Raw genomic sequence first — 21,825 nt, 5'->3', positions numbered from 1 at the left:
GTGTATATAGAATATTTTACAGTATCTGCAAATTATTTTGAATAAGCTCTTAAAAATTTAGAAAAAGTTCTCGTTAGGTGTAAAGAGACAAATCTCTCATTAAGCCATGAAAAATGTTTTATGATATTTATTGTGGGAATTGTTTTAGGACACCATATTTCAGGAAATGGAATTAGAGTGGACACATCTAAAGTAGAAGTTATTTCTAAATTATCAATTCCAATCTCTCAATGAGATGTTAGAATTTTTCTTGGTTTCACTGGTTATTATAGAAGATTCATAAAAAACTTTACAAAAATAGCATCTCCACTTTTCAAACTGCTCACAAGAGACTATGAATTCAATTGGAATTATGATTTCCAAAAGGCCTTTGAAACATTAAAAGAGAAAATCTATGAAGCATCCATTCTTATATGACCAAATTGGAAATTACCTTTTCACATTTCAACTAATGCTTCAGACACAACCTTAGGAGCTGTACTTGGACAAAACGATTTAACTCTTCATGCCATTTATTACACATGTAAAAATTTGATTCCTGTGGAGTTAAATTATACTGTAACAGAAAAGGAGTTTTTAGTTGTTGTCCATGCTATCAATAAATTCATACATTACATTACTGGCTACGAAAATTTTGTACATACAGATCATTCTGCAATTAGGTACTTAATGAATAAACCTGCCACTAATGGCAGAATTACGAGATGGTTGTTGTTGTTGTAAGAGTTTAACATCACTATTTTGGATCAACCTTGGAAACAAAATACAGTTGTTGGATTTTTGTCTAGAATTCAAAACGATAATAATGATGTACTTGTAGAAGACAATTTCCTTGATGAATATCTTTTTACAATATCTACTAAATCGCCTTGGTTTTCATATTGCTAACTATTTGGCTTCAGGGAAATTTCCATCATATTTGTCTCCTCAAGAAAAAAGAAAGGTAATTCAATTATTCATGGATAAATGAAGAATTGTATAAAATAGGGCCATATCATCCAAATGTGTGTCAGAGAAGATGAAGTACCAGAGATACTGAAATCTTGTTATGATGAGCCGTGTGGAGGACACTTCACTAACAAAATAACTTCCTACAAAGTCCTTATCTTAGGATACTATTTGCCTTCCCTTTTTAAGGATGCCAAGGAGTATGTTAAGCGATGTGATAGTTGTCAAAGAATGAGGAAACTTTTTCCTTTTAATGAGATGCCTCTACAACCTTAGGTACTTATTGAGCCTTTTGAAAAATGGGTTCTAGATTTTGTTGGTCCAATCAATCCACCTTCAAGACAAATAAGGTACATTCTTGTATGCACTGATTATGTTACAAAATGGGTAGAATCTAAAGCACTTCGTTTTTCTACTGAAAATGTTGTAGTTTCATTTCTTTTCGAGGATATCTTTACTTGTTCTAGTGTCACAAGGGAAATTGTAATAGATCAAGGTACTCAATTCACATCCAAGCTGGTACAGAAGATAATCAAGGAGTACAAAACCAAACATCGGAATTCCACCCCATACCATCCACAAGAAAATGGACAAGTGGAGTCCACCAATAAAGTAATTGAAGCAATTCTCACCAAAATTGTGCATCTACATAGAAGAGATTGGGCAGAAAAGCTTCCAAAAGCTTTATGGGAATACCATACCACATGGAGAAACACTACAGGGCACACGCCCTATGAGCTTGTTTATGGGAAGCAAGTCTTGTTTCCTATTGAGTTTAAATTCAAAACATTCAAGACAACAATTAAATTGGGTATTGACCTTTCACAAGCACAAAGACAAAGGATGGAGCACTAAAATGAACTTGATGAAATAAGACAAGATGCAATCCAAATAACCAGTCTAGTTCAACAACATAGATCCAGATGGCATGATAAATATATCAAAGAAAGAAAGTTCCAGCCGAGAGATTGGGAATTAATTTTTGATTCAAAGTTCAGATATTTCGAAGGGAAATTTCAAACTCATTGGCTTGGCCCTATGAGATTGAAACAATCTTTGATAATGGTGCAGTTAGGATTAGAACTATTGATGAAGAACGAACCACTTTTCTTGTGAATGGTCATCGATTAAGAATCTATCATAATCCATTGGCAAAGGAGGACTTTATCAAGCATTTGAAAGACAACACTGCTTTCCAGTTGGTTAAGAAGGATATTCCTTCTCCTCCATCTTGACTTATAAGTCTTTTTCCTTCCTAAAAAAAATGATATTTTTTTTTTTTTTTTTGTATAAACATGAAAACCAACACTGTTGGCATGTTTATATAGAAAATTTAGGGTAAAAACCAAGTAATTTTGGCATTCTAAATTTTATTTCCCATTCCCATTTTCCCTTTGTGCTTCTTTTTCTTTTGAGAAATAAAATAGCTATAGAATAGCAAGAAATCTGTAGATTTCACAGAATTCTGCAGTTGATGTTTAACAAGAACCACCAATTGGAGCAATTGAAGCAGTGATCAAATTCATTCTTGAAAGCACCTGAATACAATGAAGAAAGGAGCAAACAAAGGTCAGAAATAGCAAAGGGTATGCAAAGGTATGCAAACATTTAATTTAGTAATAAGGATAAAAAACATTAAGTATATGAATTTTATGATGATTTTATCACCGATTAAAAAGCATCATTACCTAAGGTTGAAATATATTTTGGTCATATCACCATAACACCACCTTTAGTCTCCAATCATTTCACAACACTCCCAACTCAAATTTGAATTCATTGAAGAGATCACCGAAATCACGAAATCACATTCATTAAATACTCTAGAATGATCACTTCACTCATTCATCTCTCATCCTCATTTTCGTCTATACCCTTGCCAAAACCCCACATTCTGAAACCTTGATCCATTTTCTGTCAAGAAGCAAGTCAGAGGAAGAACTCTATGATCATGGGGTTCATTGTGAGGTTTGAACTGAATGGAAAAAATTTCATGGAAGGTTACCAACAAGTGAAAGAGATGTTGGAGAAAGCGCAGTGGCTACATTTCGTGGAGAAATTTGATGGTTTCAACAAAGAGGTGACCAAATCCTTCACCAAAGCTTTTGATGGAGTAGAAGTTGAGAATGGAGATATTAAATTTGCAGTGAAAGAGTCTCTTATTTTTGAAGCTACCAGCCTATCCAGAGGAGGAGAACGATGGTTTAAAAATATAGGCATATAAAGTGAAGAACGGAAACTTTTCTCAAATAATCTAGGTATGGACATATCCATTTTTAAGAAATGAATCGCAAGCACTACACTTAAAAGTAAATGGAGAAATCTATTATTGGTTATTCAAAAAATTATCTCTTGTAAGGGAAGGTTTGGTTGCATGTTCTTTTATCACATTCACCTAATGATTCATTTTCTAGAAGGAAACAAGATCAATATGCCATACTTTTTGTTGAATAGCTTAAGAAAAATGTCAAGAAATGTACAGAAAAATATTCAATTTATAGAAACTACTATGTATCATCATGGCCTCATCAAAATGCTTATTGAATTCCACCTTAAGGGTTTAGGAGATGATTGTGAAAACTTCTTAATTAGAAACCATTTTAGGAAAAAGAAGAAGAACAAGCCAATTGTAGTAAAGGAAAAAGAGGGATAAAAAGAGTATCTGAAAGCCCTATTCAAAAGTTACCTCAACAACAGTCCCAAGAACAATCAACGGATGAAATTCCTATTGAAAATTTTTTAGGAAACATCAAAAAGCAAATTGTTAGAAGAAAGAAATTCAATGGAGAAGAAGAAAACACATCCAAGGAGAGAGAGGAGGTCAAAATAGAAAAGAAAATAATTCAAATCAAAAACCCTCCTCCATCAAATGTGAGAAGAAGTGCCAGGCTTAATCAAGCGCTGAAGGAACCATCTCTAAAAGTCATGGAATATGAGGAAACAGAGAAGCAGAGGACTCCCTCACTTACTGCCATTTCACTCATTCAAAGCCCAAGCTGAGGAACACTAGAGATAGATCCAATACAACAAGAGATATATGATTATATCGAATCTCTGGAAAAGAAAGCTACATAAAAGACATCTGGTTCAACAGTGCATGAAAAGGAAGATCAGTCTCGTAGCCCACAAGAACCTCCAGTCATAAATATTTTAAAACAATAAATCTTTGAGCTAGAGATGCTAAATAGACACATACAATGGGAACATGAAGCCTTGAAGATGCATAATGAAATCCAAAGAACCCAAAATGACAATATTCTCTTACATTTGGGCCTGTGGTATAAGAAAAATAAGAAGTTGAAACAAAAGAATAAGGTCCTTAAAAGAAAAGTGATAAATATGAAATACAAAATTCTAATGAAGAAGCCAAGGATGGCAGTGGCAAGGAAAAAGGTGAAAAAGACAATTTTAGATGTCCTAGCTCGAGTTTCAAGGGAGATGCAATAGTTAACAAGGGTACTAATTTTTGCATTTTTTCTTGTTGACATGCAATGATCTCCATGTGGGGGAATGTAGAGCCTCATGAATACTTCATCTTGTTACTCTTCTTCACTCATTTCCCTTCTCCTTAACCATTATTTTTGACTTGATAGGCATCAAATTGCAGGTTTTTGACATAGGTAAGGTACTAATTATCCTATTTTTCATATTTCAAAAATGTTCCTTATTATTAAATTAAATTTTGCATTGGCTACCGAATTTGTGCAATTTTGCAGCTAACATATGTTTCTGCAGCCAACTCCATTGTTGAACAGGTTCTGAGGTGTCATTCAAAGAAAGAAGGATATGGGCAGAAAGAGGTTGATCCCGTCAACGATCTCCTCCTATTTATCTGCACTAGATCATTAAAAGAAACCCTGAATCACATGGTTAAAGGAAAAAGTCAACACATAGCTAGAGCAAGCGAGCGAGAGTCTGAGATGAAAACGCCTCATGATTTTCTTTGTTGAATAGAAAATCGTGAGAAAATCGTTATTTGTTAGAAGCTAAAATTAGGAATCTCAGTTTGATAGTTTGAATTAAAACTCTGTTAGCCAAAAGTAGGCATGAAAGCCTCAAACATTTATTGAATGACTTTTATAAATACCGTAAGGCAGGACAAAACAGGGGATGACATTGAATGAATATTTTGTGATTATAATCATTTTGAAACTTAGTATTTTTATTTAATGGAAGTGCCTTTGAATAATTGATGCTCGGTTAACTGTTCATTGAAGCTTGATATCGCCTATTTGTGGAGGCCCCCTACAAACAGTGAGGGTTTTTAACTTGTAGATTTTCCTTTTTGTTATTATTTGTTGCAACTTTTTTATGTATGTTCATTATCATTTTATGGTAGATTTACAACTCTCTTTTATAGTTTTTGAAGCTGATTTGAATCATCAAAATACCAGTAATTTCCTTGTGATTTCTTTTGAATTTCATTAAAAAGAATTTCAACTTCATAGCATAAGATGTTTCTCTCTATAGATTTGGGTATATAGATTTCTTTCAGCTTTATGTTTAGAGCATTTTTATTCAAAAGTTTTCTTAGTTTAATTTCATAAGAAGAGTGGTTTGTTTGCAGTTACTTCTTGAACTTTCAATTTTGAAGCAAGTGTGAGTTAATATAGTTTTCATTCTGCAAGTGTGAGTTAATATAGTTTTCATTCTGCAAGTGTGAGTTCTTTATGGTTTCATTTTTCAAGTAAGAAATATTTCTTTAAATTCACAATCATTTTATTTTCACTGGATAGCAATGTTAATTTCATTTTGAAATAGGAATACAAAAATTAAAGACACATTTCCAATAACTCAATCAATTAATAAATCCAACTTGATAAAAAGGCTTCTACCATATATTGTGCACTTGCACTTCACAAGTTTACCAACTCTCGCCGATAATTTATGTAATCAATTTAAGACAATTAAGTTGACAAACAATTGATGATGATAATTTCAAAGGGAGGAATAGTCAATAATTTATGTAATCAATTTAAGACAATTAAGTTGACAAACAATCAATGATGATAATTTCAAAGGGAGGAATAGATTCGTGAATTGGTTCATATTTTGAGGTAAGATTTTGTATTGTGAATATAACTTTTCAAGGTAATGTTATTAGAGATGGGGAAAAGTATATACCAATTTTGTTTATAAAAATAAAATTTATGAAGTTTAGGGGATAAATTAATTGGTGATCATTGTGTTATAAAGTATTAGTCTGGATCTATCTTAATTCTGGATTTACTAAACTTCTAGAGGGATCGAATTTCTTGAGATGCAAACATCTTTTAGAGTGAAAATAGATTTGGTCCCTCTAGGCACTTGGTAGATATAGAGTTAAGATGGATCTAGATTGTTATAATATATATGTACTTGACATAAAAATATTTTAATATATATGTAGTGGACATTGAAATATTTTATTTATAATTCATGTTCTCCACATTACATTTAATTATTTTTATTATTAATATTTTCTAAATATTACATATCAAATCCATATTAAGCATTGAAAGAATTACAAATATCCATACATTGAATTAGAAAGTAACTATTAATGGAATAAGAATTCTCTTACTCTTTTTCTCTATATATGTTTCATGTTAAAAAAATTTACTCAAAGTGGGTATTAAAATATTTTATTTATAACCTAAGTTAAATATTTCTTTGTTATTGATATTTTAAAAATCTTATATATAAATTTTATATTAGAAATAAAATAAATTACACATCTCCTTAGTTATGGAAAGTGAAAATATAAGATTTTTCTAAATTTAAATCACTTTATTTTTCTCTATATAAAGTAGATATAAATTATGTTATTTAATATGGACATTTAAATATTTTACGAAATATTTTTTGTTATTAATATATTTTTGTTTTAAATATCACATGTAAACTAAATGTAGAATGAATTACACATAATGTAATATCAATAATACTATTTCATGTCATCTCAATATTAAACACTGAAAAATTTACATTTCTTCCTTATAATAAAATGTAAATTAATTTTTTTACTCGTCTACATATTAAATAATAAAAATTAAAATTAAAATATTTTAATTATAATTAACATTAATTTTATTATTATTACTATTTTAATTTGTTAATTTAAATTATTATTTTAATATTTTTAAATATAATATTACGTAACAATACTTTTACAATAATATAAATTATAAAATAAAAAAATCAAATTACATAAATCAAACCAACTTTAACAAAATTTTGAACTACATGAATATGAAAGCACTAATTGTAATCTACACGTAACAATTATATCTTTTTTTGGGAGAGGAAAGACCAAGAGTAAGTTGTGCATGATTTATACGGGAAAGAAATGGTAGTCTTATTTTCTTCCTCTACTCATTTTTTACTATTATGTTTTTTTTACCATCTACAATTATTATATGTATTATAATAATTATTTTATTTCTAATTATACATAAATAATTTGTATTATTATAATTACATTATTATTTATAATTAATATATATTTACTCATTCTTTTAATAATATTTTGAAATTAATATTAATAATATTTTTTAATTCTTAACAATATTTTTTTTTTAATTTTTAATTTAAACATCAAAATAAATATTAAAAATAAACCAAACAAAACTAATAGAACACAATTTCTCATATCTAATTAGAATTTCAAGTCAATTTTTTTTTTTCCAAGCGAAAAAAAGCTCGATAGTATTATATAAGATATATAATGGCAAAATATTACATCATTTGCTGAGAAAATAGGTCCAACCAATATACTGAAACAAAATTTGCAGATTAGTCAGAACTAAATGATGATCCCCAATATGGCCTAATAGACAGAATATGATAGCATTATGCATAAGATGGAGATACTACAGCTTCAATAGGACAATGATGGATAAAATTCCAAACATCAATGTTGCAGAATAATATAGGATCGCTATAACCACCTGCAGTTCTAATCAGTGGCAAAAAACAAAATACAAAATATAGGAAACCGGAAAGACATACCTGGTATTCTGCTATGAAAAAAAATAGGTTATGTACCAGGGAGAGAGAATTCCTGTATGAGGAATCTTTCAGCTTCAAATATTACCTCCATATTCCAGATGCCCGGTTGGGAGAGCAAACCTTTCTTGGATAAAATGTCGGCTTGTTGGTTTTGAGATCTGTAGATATGACGAATAGAGTAGTCTTCCATCTGCCTCCATAGGGACGAGATTCTATTCATCCAGCCCATAAGATGTTGTTCCTTGATATGATGCTTCCCAGAGACATGATCAATAATAACTTTGGAATCTCCCCAAATCTGAAGTGTTTGAATATTAAGAAAATGGCATATGAAAAGAAGGCCTGCAAGTGCCATAGCCTCTGCTTTGATATTTGAACCCTTTCCTCCGTTCCAGAATATTTGATATTGCAGATTATCCTCCATAATAATATGAACCCCACATCCACAAATATCATTTTGTGTTGCCCCATCAAAGAACGCTCTAGGATAAACCATATGTTCTGGAGGTCGATCTGTTTGATTTTCCTTAATACTCTGAGCAGATTTTGCTGGGATTGAGTCGAAGAAGGATACAATATTATCATATACTATCGAGAAAGGATCCATTCTACCCTGAAAAATACTATAATTCCTCCACTTCCATATAAACCAGAGAACAAGAAGAATGACAGGCCTCCATGATGCATTTTGTCTGCTCCACCAAATAAAAGCCTCTATTATAGAGGCATGAGAAATATAGGGGAAACCAAAATGTGCAGCTAGTCCACGCCACAGCTGCTGAGATATATGGCATTGAAAAAATATGTGAAAATTGTTTTCATCAGCCGATTTGCATGCATAACAATATCCCGGTCCTATCCAATTTCTCTTTTGTAAATTATCCCATGTTAGATTTTTGTTGTGGAAAACTAACCATGAGAAAAGGATGATTTTTTGAGGACAACCAGTTTTCCAAAAGATATCAGGAAAACAGGGAAGAGATTGATCATATTTATGACTGATAAGGATTGTATAGATATCCTTTACACTTACAGATTCCATTTTATATTTACCGTTCCAAATGAGGACGTCATCATCGAACATGCGACATAAAACATTGCTCCTCATAGAGCACTTAACCTGTTCCCATTGCAGCGCCAGATCATCTGACATACCCATATGTGAAGAATCCTTCCAAATTCGGAATGGGCCCTACCAAGCCACGATTAGCTTATCCCGTGTAAAGAACCTTTTTATGAAAGAAATTCAAAAACCTCTAAGATATATTGATGGCATCCCCCTCCCATAATCGGATCAATTCCACCACGCATGTTATGCCAAAGTCCTAATCATAATTGATCACCTTTATACGCTAACATAATGAAAACATCAGTATTAAAAAAGAACAATATGTAAAGTGGACACTAAAATATGTCTCACATAATAAATCAAAAAAATCTTTATTGATGATTAGGAAAGGAATAAAGGGGTAATAGGAAATATTTCCGATATCGATCTGAACAAACACTTCAAAATATCATTACGGGTAAAATAAAAATGGAAAAAAGGAAAAATAAATGTGAAAAAGACATCGTAAATTTATATTAATAATATTAATTTAAATATTAATAAAAATTAAAAAGAGTACCGGATTATAATATCTCTCGCCACTTAAAGCATAAAAATGTTTGAAATATAAGGAGGGTTGATTTTTAAAAAAAAATTAAAGTAATATTTATTTTGCTTTAAAATTTGTAATTCAGGATGGCAGACATGTCGTAGTAAGATGCTAAATAAATAAAAATAATAATTAAAAAAACATAATATTGTTTGAATTAAAATTAAAAATTAATATAAATAATAAGTAGGTTAACTTTAAGTTGGTTACATATTAAATATATATAAATATATATACATAGTAATATAAAATATATATACATAGTGATTTAAATCAAACAATTGAAACATGTTGAGGAAATTGAGAAGGGAAAAATTAATAGGTAATTTTTAATAATTTCATTTTCCAATGTGAGGATGATGTGTAATTCTTTCAATGTAGATTTTAATATTGATGATGATTATTATTATTAATGTCCACTAAAACAAATGTGGTCTATCGGACCTCAAGAAAAGAGAGTCTAATTGTAATTCTTCAAAATCTTGTTTCTGTGATCAAAGAGTGGGGAAAGAAGCATTCCAAGATCGCTATAGTTGGGTTGGCTTAATAAGTCAAGAAGATTGGGGGTGTGGCTTGGCAATAGGGAATTGAGAGAATTGATTAATATATTTAAATATGAATATGAGCTTAAAGTTAAAAAATTTAATTATTTTTCCATTTTTAGTATAAGAGAGATGTGTAATTCATTTAAGTTTTAGTTTAAAGTTGATAAGTGATATTTACAAAATATTAATAACATAAAGAAAATTCAATGAGAACAATAAATTAGTTCAATATAAGTAATACATTTCAATATCATGCCCCTAAAGGGTAGCTTGATTGAGAATCATTGTGATATGAAGTTTGATTGAAATTTGTGATTTAAAATTCAAATTTCTCCTTGATTATATGTTTACCTAAAAATTAACCAAATAAAAATTATTTATATATATATGAATTTTATAGAACATAAATAAAATATTTCAATATATACTTATATATTTTATAAAATAATTAGATAAAAAAAATCATAAAATTAATAAACATCTATCTTCATTCTTAATCTATAAAATGTTAAGAAAAATAATATCTATAAAAAATTCTAAAACATAATAAAACTATTAAAATAAAAAATTGATAGGATTAGAATAAGTAACACTTTCTTTTTTAAAATAATCCATGCATCCGAGGGTATAGAAAATAAAGTGGTTAAAATATCTTATTTAAAAACTTAATATTATTGACCATTAAAAAATCATCATTTAATTATAAATGAATATGTTGTAGACTTAATCAATAAAAACTAACCAATCCTACCATCTTCACCTAGCATTTTTTTGCCATCACTGAAATGTATACCCTACCACCACTAATTTTGATTGTGGTGTTTAGCATTTTTTTGCCATCACTGAATTGTATACCCTACCACCACTAATTTTGATTGTGGTGTTTGACAGTTTATAGAACGAAAAAGCCATTTGTGATCTTATGACTATCGCCAGATTATATAGCTTCCCACTTGCAGGTGAATTTAGGTTGATGTGAACATAGACAATGACAATGGTAACACATTTCCCCTAAATCCAATCAATACATGAACTTTCAAAATTTCACATCATATTATGCCCATTCTCATGGCGCATCTAATTTTTACTAAAAATTTCAATGGATCACTCCAAGACGGGGGAGCAGAGAATCTCCATCAATCAATCAAGTAGTTGACTTCGATGACATCAAACATTTACCCTTCGCAAATCCTTTGACACATTTCACAGTTCATGAATGCATTGTAGAGACGTTGCTCCTCAACCATAGAAAACGGCGTTAATGAGATGGCCAACATCATATTACAAATATGAACAGCATTCGAATTTTCCACAGGCCCCGCTTTGATCCCCCTGCACCATCTCCTCTCTTTTTGTTGCTTAATGGAATATGGTGACAATGCATGCAGTAATGTTGTTGTGACTCAGATTTGAGACGACATAATTCGGCGTGTAGGCTGCCTGCTGGCTGCCAGGATAAGCGTTTGGCTTTAAAAATAGAATATTACAGATAATTTAATTGTGCTGTCATAAACAGACACGGGGAGTATGAGATGTTGCTACTTTATGATTGATTTACATCATCTTGTTTGAAAGATTCATTCATCATGATGTTGCTCCCCTTCTTCAAATCGCGAAACTCACTACAGACATGAATGGCCCACCACAAGAATTTAGGTTGGGCACCCATTTAGAGGATTCCATAGAAATCCTAAAATGTTCATTTTGCAAAACAATATTTAAATGTGAAATGAGATTTTTAGGATCACAGAGCATTCGGAAAAATGTAGAAAGACACTATTGTTGTGTTTCTAATGGTTATGGGGACAAACTAACATAGAGTATTTAAAAATTTTAAATAGGCTATGGGTTGTCATATGCTTGGAAATAAAAAAAATATCAATAATTTGATTAAGTCAAGTTTACGTGAACCGTCCTAACAAACCTTCTTTTAAACTTGGCTTAGGGAGATTAACCTGGTCCTAATTATCGACCATCTAGATGAGATCTCAAATTCCCCCCAAGCAAGATGCTAGTACACTTGCCACCTTGGTACCTCTCTAAGTGGTAAATTCCATAACTTGATGACTCTATGCGCCATTGCGCTGCATGTATCCCTGATTAAAGTCTTAAGGCCTTACAACAATGTGTGCTCCTGTGCAACATGTCTAGCTAAACATTAGGTCTTATAACTTCCTATAGGAATACACCTGTCCATAAAAGGACTTCACAACTTGGACCAAAACCCTTAGGGTGTTCACACATCACATGTTGGGTCCCTCCCTCAATACCACTCCATCTTCATTATATTAATATCACCTCTCTCTCGGACTATATCTTGTTGGATTCATTATGTTCCTAACACCTCTCTCTAGCACCATACCTTGACTTAGACTTTTCTAGCTACTAACCTTCTTACATGGCTATCAATCGCTTTCAACATGCTTATTGTCTTTCCTACCATTGAATCCATGTGATATCTTATCAACACAACTCATGCCCATGAATCAAACATCATATAACTTGACCATCTTCTATTTATCATTCTAATTCGTAGCCTCCTCAAAATTTCTCTTCGTACTACTCAACTTCCCACTTTTGATCCATACTCCAATGCCTTATACATTTCCTCTTGGTTGCCAGACTAGTACTATTTGGTGCTAAATCATTGCCCATTGAGCTCCCTGGCTACTTTCGCATTATGCATAGTTACTCGTGCCTCCTACTCTTCTGCCCATTTTGAGCTCATCTTAGACCTATTTGCAAACTACCATAGATATCATCCCACATTTGAGCACAATGTGACATACACCATTGCGCATGTGTTCTCCTTGGCCACTAACACTGTGCAAACCACTACCTTGCGTCCAATTCAACCCTGCCTTCCATCCAGGGACTCTTTACCATCTTCATGAAAGCCAATCATTATATTTTTATCGAATCCTATAAAACTTACAGGCGTCACTCTCACTTTCAATGTTTTTTATTGAGGGTATTTCCCTTCATGGCCAGGGTGAAGCACCTCCACTGCTTTCTAACTCACAATATCTAACCCTAGCAAGGCCTCCATAGCATCTACTTTGGCAATGAAAGTTTTAAATTCTAACAATAACAATTTGTCCCTGCTAACTAGCAAACCTGACACACCATCACACCTATGTTACCAGAAACTAGAGACGGGAAACCAAATGGGAATCGACAACGGTACTAGAAACATAGTTTGGAGGTTTCACACTCAAGAAACGAGGAGAGAGAAAAAAACAAAAATATGAAAAACAAAGATTAGCTAGGCCAAAATGCTAAAAGAGACATTAAAATCAAATTTCCGTCCACTTGCCGTACTCCTTCCGAGTATTAATTTGTAATTGTCTTCTCAACTTTTGTATCATTACAACACCAAACTGACTCATTTTTCTGAGTGGTATTAGCCTAAGTTTATTATTTGCAAGAGTTTGACTCACAGAATTTAACAGATTCAAAGTCTACTAAGACATTTGGGGTGTGTTGGGGCCTGGGTATCATAACTCTTATGATCATCACTCCACAAAACACAAAACACTGATAAGCCAACTACTTGTTTGTTCCCTATTTCTACAGTAGGTTTTGGTCCTATTCCATGCAAAATCCTTCCATGACAATTTCTACAATGGGGTTTCAAAGAATTGCTGCAAAATCGATTATTATATTCCAACCAACATGACGTTCTGCTATATGGATAAAATATTTGTTCAGTGCATGGCGAAGGATCCGAAGGCCCAAAGATAGTCAAATTAGAGTGTTTGAAATTCAACACACTTCTCGCAGAAGTTCTTGTCCCTGTGGATTCTTTTAAAATTTGGCGCATTTGGTACCTAATTGGTAAACATATGCCTCATTGTAGGAATCTATGAACATACAGGAAGGGAATTTGGACCTGAAATTTTTAAATAAATATATGCAAATAGAAGAAAAACAGAGCTGAGAACGAACTCTAAAGGAAAAATTATAACGAACTGAGCTCGAACACATGGAAAAATACATGTTATTTGTTCACAATAAAATATATCCACTTGTTAACAAAAACGGTCGTAGAAAATGGTGTTTCCCGTACCGTTGTGTTTCTTGTGTGTTTTTTTCCGGAAACATTAGCTACCATCCCGTTTCTGGTAACACTGCATCACACCGTTCAAAATCTACACAACGAAGCCATCCATGATCAGCATCCACCTGTACACATGACTTTCTGCCTCTAGCTGCAAATACCTCTTCTTTTGGGCCTCGACTTTAGCCACGCCTATGATCCCCAAGTCTGTAAAACCAACATGTCCAATAAATGGTTCCATTGGCTTCAACACATAGGTCATGGTTGTGTAATGTTTCGCCAGTGCAACATTTAATGCCCAATTTTTTTTGTTCTCATATTTCTCCTTTACAGGCTTGTGTTGCAACTCCAATACCATTAGATCTCAGTTAAGTGCTAGATAAAAAAAAATCCATTTGTCATACTCACACTTTAGATCGGCCATGATGTTTTACTGATCTGCGATCAAATCATTCCATCCACCAGAACAAATAAATCCTTGGCAGCATAGGCATATTTCTGAACTTAAAATACATCTACCTTTGGCTCTGATATTCACCAGGCTCTAATACTTACCACTATGACTTATACAAATTGTTATGATCACATAGCACCGAGAAAGTCTTGTGTGGTGTCTAAAGACATCGTTGTTGTGTTTCCAATGGCCATTGGACAAAGTAACATGGATGTTTTTGGCCTTTAAATAGGCTACATTAGAGATAAATACCATGGGAAAAATAATGGGTTGTCATATACCTTGATCTCAAAAACCACCGGTAACTTGACTGAGTCAAGTTTACCTGAACCACCCTAACAACATGATGAGGACTTCCAAATTGAGACTAATATGAGAGATCAATCCCACAAATGACATTAAAAAATGTTTCTCAATGCATAGGGAAATTTTTCGGAACTTATATTGTAGACATGTTGCAAGGTGAGATTCTTGGGAATTAAGATGATGCATAGACCTTCTTAATATGCACTTTGGAGTATGTACCATCATATTAATACATGATTTCTCTATTTGAAGAGAGCTACTTTATTGTGATGTAGATGTTTCTTTCCTGGATTATATAGTTTTAGGATTATCATAATTATGAACTCTTGTTTGAAGACTAATGTACTTATCATACATGTAATTTTTTCATTTGATGCATTGCCCTTTCTTGGAGGGACACTTTTCCACCTCCTTCTAAAGGTGGAATATTATCAACACTCATTGCTATTGTGGAGGAAAACAATTAGTAAGCTCAATGGGTTGTTGACCCTCCTGCTAAGTGTAAGTAAGGTGAGCACCTTTACAAATCTTGTAAAGAAAATTCAACTTTATTTTAATTTATTGCAAAGGAAATGAAACATTTAAAAATAATAAAACATCAATCTTAAAATTGAACAAGTAACACAATATATACATAGAAACCTTTACAAGAGAAAATCACAATTTTTTTTTTATATGAAATATCGTTTAGGCACCAACCTACTATTATATCACTTTATAAGTACCAACCTACAAGAGCCACATATCCCCTATATTGCTTTGTAGAAACCAACCTACAAATGACACCAATCTCCTCTTCTACTTTGTAGGCACCAACCTATAGGATGCACCAATTCATTTTGTCTCTTTGTAGACACCAACCTACAAGAGACACCAATCCCCTTCGCTACTTTGTAGTCACCAACCTATAGGAGACACCAATCCCCATTGCTGCAATATTTGTAGGCACCAAGCTACAAGAGACACCAATCCTCAATGCTACAAATATTCATAGGCACCAACCTACTTCATTGAATCTAAATGCTTCTTCACAATGTTTGTTATATTTTTCTACTTTCACCAAGTTTGCTTGTTACTTCTACCTTCACTAGGTTTATTAGTTATTGCTTCATTCACCATGTCTACTTGCTATTTCATCCTTCATCAAGTATGCTTCTCCCAAAACTTGTCGCTTTTGGCTTCTTTTGAGGAATGTACTTACACAACATGCCATATATTCAATTTTCCAAATCCATTTATGAAAATTTCTACCACAAGTGCCCAATTTTTTTTTTCTCTCTTCTAGATTTCACAGTCTGAAACATCTTAGAAATAAAGTTATAGCAAAAAATTCCAAGCTAACATGTTTGAAGCATGTTTTAGGAGTATGCAAGAACACTAGCAAAAGAATATATGAAATTCTATCAAATTCACCTTGACATATCTTCTCTATCTCCTCCATATTTCACTATCTAAAACATCTTTCAAAGAAATATATAGAAAAAATTCCAATCTAACATGTTTAAAGCATGTTTCAAGAGCATTCATGAATACTAAATTCCTTAGATCATATATCATAAATTATAATGAAACAATATCTGAAATTTTTATTGTAGGTGCCATGAGATCTCTCCTTTTTCTCCGCTAAATTTCACAGTCCCAAATATCACAGAAAGAACGTTATAGTGAAAATACCAATTTTTCTTGTTTGAAGCAGATTGCAAGAGCATTAAGGAGGTCTAAATTCCTCAGAGCGTATATTTGAAACCATAGCGAACCAAAATATTTATTTTTAATCACAGGTACATGAAGATATTTTATCTATATCCTTCAAGTTTCATGCTTTTAAACATCCAAGGAAAAAGTTTATAGTTAAAATATTGAGTTGACCTGATTGAACCGAATTTCAGGAGTATTTAGGAAGTGTAACTTCCTCAGGGCATATATCCAAAATTATAGCAAGACAAGGTTTGAAATTTGAATGACAGGTACACGAAGATCTTCTCTCTAGATCCTTCAAGTTTCACAGTCTGAAACATCCCAAAAGAAAATCTATAGTGAAAATTTTGAGTTGAATTGTTCACCCCATAAATCACAATTTTTCTCCCACCTTTAATCTCCAAGAATCACCGCAAAAAATATTCCTCCTCTCCTCTTGTGACCTCAAATATTTTCTTTCCTAGATGGTTTTCAAATGCACTCATATGCCCTTTATTTATAGTGTTTGCATGTCCACTTATGCGGTTGACTTGTAAAACTGGATAGGTCAGCATGCTTGTACTTTGGTTGAGTCATCCTAATGAAATCTCTGCATTTCCTCATTCCTATGGAATTAGAGGGAGTACCATATTCCATTGGAAAGGTCTTAGAATAAGATTTCCAACTATATATCCTATGCTCCTTAGGTAATTAGAGTTAAAAAACCTTCAAAGATATAAGGGTATCTGAATGGGGCATCAAAAGTCCAGAAACAATATTTCCAATAATCTTGATTTTCCAACTTTTTATTTTGGATACAAATAGTATCCCCTTGTCTTTGACATCAATCACAAAAATATTTCAAATAGTCTCTCCCTTTGTAATTGATTACAACCCTTAGTCAATTATGTAATAATGCTATAGAGCTCCCCCTGAATGCAATTCTCTTTGTGCCTGCAATTTCTCCCCCTTTGACCCTAATCGCAAGGGGATACTCCCCCTGAACTTATGCTTCTCCTTATTTGTAACTCTTCTTTTGCATGAAAAATTTCTTAGTGGTTGCAAATATTCCTCTATTTAGAACTTCTCTTAGTGACTACAAATCTTCCTATATCTGCAATTTCTCTTAGTGACTGAAATTGCTCCCCCTATTTTCTATCTCTCTTTATGTCTACATATTCTCCCCCTTTGAAATCAATGGAAAAGGGTTGTTTTTACTTATGGAAGCAATTATTCTCTTGAGATGTGACCAAAAAAATAATTACTTCATGTGATTGCTTACTTCTACTTTGTGTGAAACTAGGCTCCCCTTGTCAAGCTTATGTCCACCTATCCCTGCATGCAACATTTACTCTTCTATAGCTCTACTCTTGAGACTAATCCCTTTGTGTTTGAAATTAATTTTACTTATTCTTTTTGGGACTACTCCCCCTGAACTGATGCTTCTCCTTATTTGCAACTCTCCCACTTTTCCTTTTCTTGTCAATTGAATTTCACCATTCACTTCACTTTAAGCTGCTAATTCAAACTATGTAAGCTTTCGATTTCATCGTCCTTCTCCTACAACTCACTCTCAAAATTTTCCATCTTCTTAATGTGGCTTGAGGTGTTGCAGTGTCTCACTTCTTCTAATATTTATCTTTCACTATTAAGATGTGAAAGATAAAACACTCATACAACAATATTCTCCTTTACCTTTATTAAGGACATATTATACATTGACTAAAGACATGGTTTCTTTTTCCACTAATATTCCAGAGCCTTCCTTCCTTATTTTACAACCTTTTATAAAAAAATGTTATCTCATGTACTTTATCAACCATTTGACTTACACTTAGAATATTGTTTTTTAAACCTTCAACAAACATGACATCTTTAGCTTTAATTTTTTTATTATCAAGGCTAAATATTCCTTTACCCATTATATTGACTGATGTATTATCTCTAAGAGTGACACAGCCACCTTTGACTTTATTTAGAGAGATAAATTTACTCCTCTTTTCATATGATGTGAACATCCACTATCTATATACCACTAACTTTCTTGGTTTTGAACAGATAGAGCTAGTTCACATTCCTCTTGATTTTCTTGCTTCTTTCTCGATACCTTTGTTCTTTTATTTCTATTTCTAATAATATCTTCTACGCTTCTTTCAATTTGAGACGTCAATGTATTGCTTCAACAATCATGAGATTTGTGCCCAAAATTATCGCACTTGAAACATTTAACATGATCTAATAAGGGGGAAAATAAATTGTTTTATTTTATAGCATTCTCATGACAACTTCTAGGATTGTTGCTCACATAACCATTCCTTGAGATCTCATATGAATACCTAATTTTTTTCCTCATATATTCATTTCTTAAATGGGCTCTGCAATCTAATGCCTTATGACCAAAATTATTACATTAAAAGTAATAACCATAGAAGAAATTTTGGTACCTCGATGAGAAGGGATTTCTTGGGGAAATTATTCTTCTAAACCTATTATGAATATCTTTGTGAGGAAATTTATATGTCTATTGATTCTTTACTTCCTTTCTATTGTTTCTCTTTTTCATTTGAAAATCATATCTATGTTAGTCCTCAACTTCATTTCTGATGTAGCTTATATTGTTGCTAGATACTTTGAGCACATTAGAATAGATTTTAGGTTCATGTTTATAGCCAAGAACTATTTTAATAGTGGGATATCTTTGAAATATAATAATATTATCTAATGTTTCATTCCATTTTACAAACTTTAAGTTCATATTTAACTGAGCATTTGTCTTCTCTAGATTGCCTTTTTAGGATACATCCTCTACTTCTAGCTTCTCACAATTTTTTTCATTTTCTTTTAACTAACTTATCAATATATCTTCTATTTTCCTAGCCTCTTGTAGTTTTGTCTTTAGGAGGATGATTGGAACTTCATTAGAATCATGTTCTTTTCATATTTTGTAACAATTCTTGGCTTTTATTCTTTCCTTCAAGTCTATTTATTTTACGGCGGTAACAATTTTTTCTTCAAGGTATACTTCACCTTCAACTTCTTCCTCTGTATATGAATCTTCATTTTGATGATCAATTGCTTGAACATTCAATGCTAGGAGATCTTCTTCATCATCATTACCTTCATATTTTTCAAATGGAAAATCTATAAGAAAAATGACCTACTTTACCATAATTACAACGAAATGGTATCTTACCTTTGCCTTTCCTAGTTCCTTTCGAGATAGATTGCACTTCTTCTACATCTGCTATATTTCTAGAGTAATCACAACCTTTGAACTCTCCTATGTTCTTTGAATATTTGGAGGTTTCTTCACCTTGAGATGACCTTTTTGGTGTTTATTTCATATCCAATGTAAATTTGATCTCCCTCATAGGTGCTTTATAGCTTATACAACAACTATTTTTTTGTTTCAAAATGAATCACCTTATCATAATATCATTTTGATAGCCCACTCAAGATGGCATTCATGTCCTTTGAATTATGCTTATCACCCTTCCTTTCAACCACTATATATTTCCAAGTATCAAAGCCGAGAGTCATTAAATAATACCTCATTATTTCCTTATAGAAAGAATAATTTAATCCATCAAATAATGGAGGTTTTTTTGTGTAATAACCATCCTAAATAGCCATAGTGTTTTTGATATCTTCCTTCTAGTGGTTATATTGCTTCTGAAGGAACCTACTATGATACTAATTATTAGATTCATAATTATATTGATTGGGGTGAATCAATATAATGACAATTTTTACTTATATAAAAATTTGATCATCATAAAACATCAATGTCATAAACTGAACACAAGATATATGTGGAAATTGTTATGGGAGAAAACCACAAAAATTATTTATATGAAACATATTCTTCGCACCAACCTATAGGAGACACGAATTCCCTTTATTTCTTTGTAGACACCAAAATATAGGAGACACCAATCCCCTTGTTTCTTTATAGGCACCAACCTCTAGGAGACACCAATACCCTCTACTGATTTGTAGGAACCAACCTACAAGAGACATCAATCCAATTTGTTGTTTTGTACTCACAAACCTATAGGAGACACCAATCCCTTGTGCAACTTTGTAGGCACCAACCTACATGAGAAGCCAATCCCCTCTAATTCTTTCTAGGAACCAATCTACAGGAGATACGAATCCCATTACTACAAGAATTGTAGGCAACAACTTACAACACACACCAATCCCCATTGTTGTAAATATTTTTAGGAACCAAGCTACTTGACTAAATATGCTTCTTCACAATGTCTTTTAGTTGCTTCTACTTTCACGAATTCTATCTACTACTTCTACCTTCATTAGGTCTATTAGTTTATTTTTCCTTCACCAGGTTTACTTGTTGCTTCTTCCTTCATTAGGTCCACTTCTTCCAAAACTTGTTTCTTTTGGCTTCTTCCCAAAAATGATTTTTCATAACATGCCACATATTCAATTTTGCGAATCCGATTTTGAAATTTCTACCACAAGTACAAACAAATCTCTTTTCTATCTCCTCTAGATTTCATAGTCTAAAGCATATTATAAAGAAAGTTATAGAAAAAATTCCAATTTAACTTGTTTGAAGCATGTTTTAGGAGAATTTAGGAACACTAATTTCCTTGGAGCATATATTTGAAATTATAGCGAAACAATATTTGAAATTTATACAATACACACCTTGAGGTCTCTTCTCTATCTCCTCGAGATTTCATAGTCAGAAACATCTCAAAAATATTTTTTAGCAAAAATTCCAATCTAACGTGTTTAAGGCATGTTTTAAGAGCATTTAGGAACACTAAATTCCTCAAATAATATCTCAAAAATTATAGTGAAAAAATATCTAAATTTTCTACCACATGTACCTTGATATATCTCCTATGTCTCCTCCAAATTGCATAGTATAAGATATCACAAAAAGAATTTTATAGTGAAAATTCCAAGTTGATTTGTTTGAAGCAAATTTCAGGAGCATTCAAGAGGCCTAACTTCCTCAGAGAATATATCTAAAACCATAGTGAACCAAGATTTGAAATTTTAACTATTGGTACATGTAGATCTTCTATCTATATCCCCCAAGTTTCACAATTTGAAACATCCCATAAGAAAATCTATAACAAAACTACCTAGCTGACATGTTTAAAGCAACTTTCAAGATCACTTAGGAAAAATAACTTCCTCAAGGAATATCTC

This window comes from Pinus tabuliformis, chromosome 6, assembly GCF_031772625.1.
Source record: "Pinus tabuliformis cultivar Carrire ecotype Pingquan chromosome 6, CPIR1, whole genome shotgun sequence".
NCBI lineage: Eukaryota > Viridiplantae > Streptophyta > Pinopsida > Pinales > Pinaceae > Pinus > Pinus tabuliformis.
The sequence above is the reverse complement of the archived record's forward strand: the minus strand, read 5'-3'. Positions refer to the sequence as shown.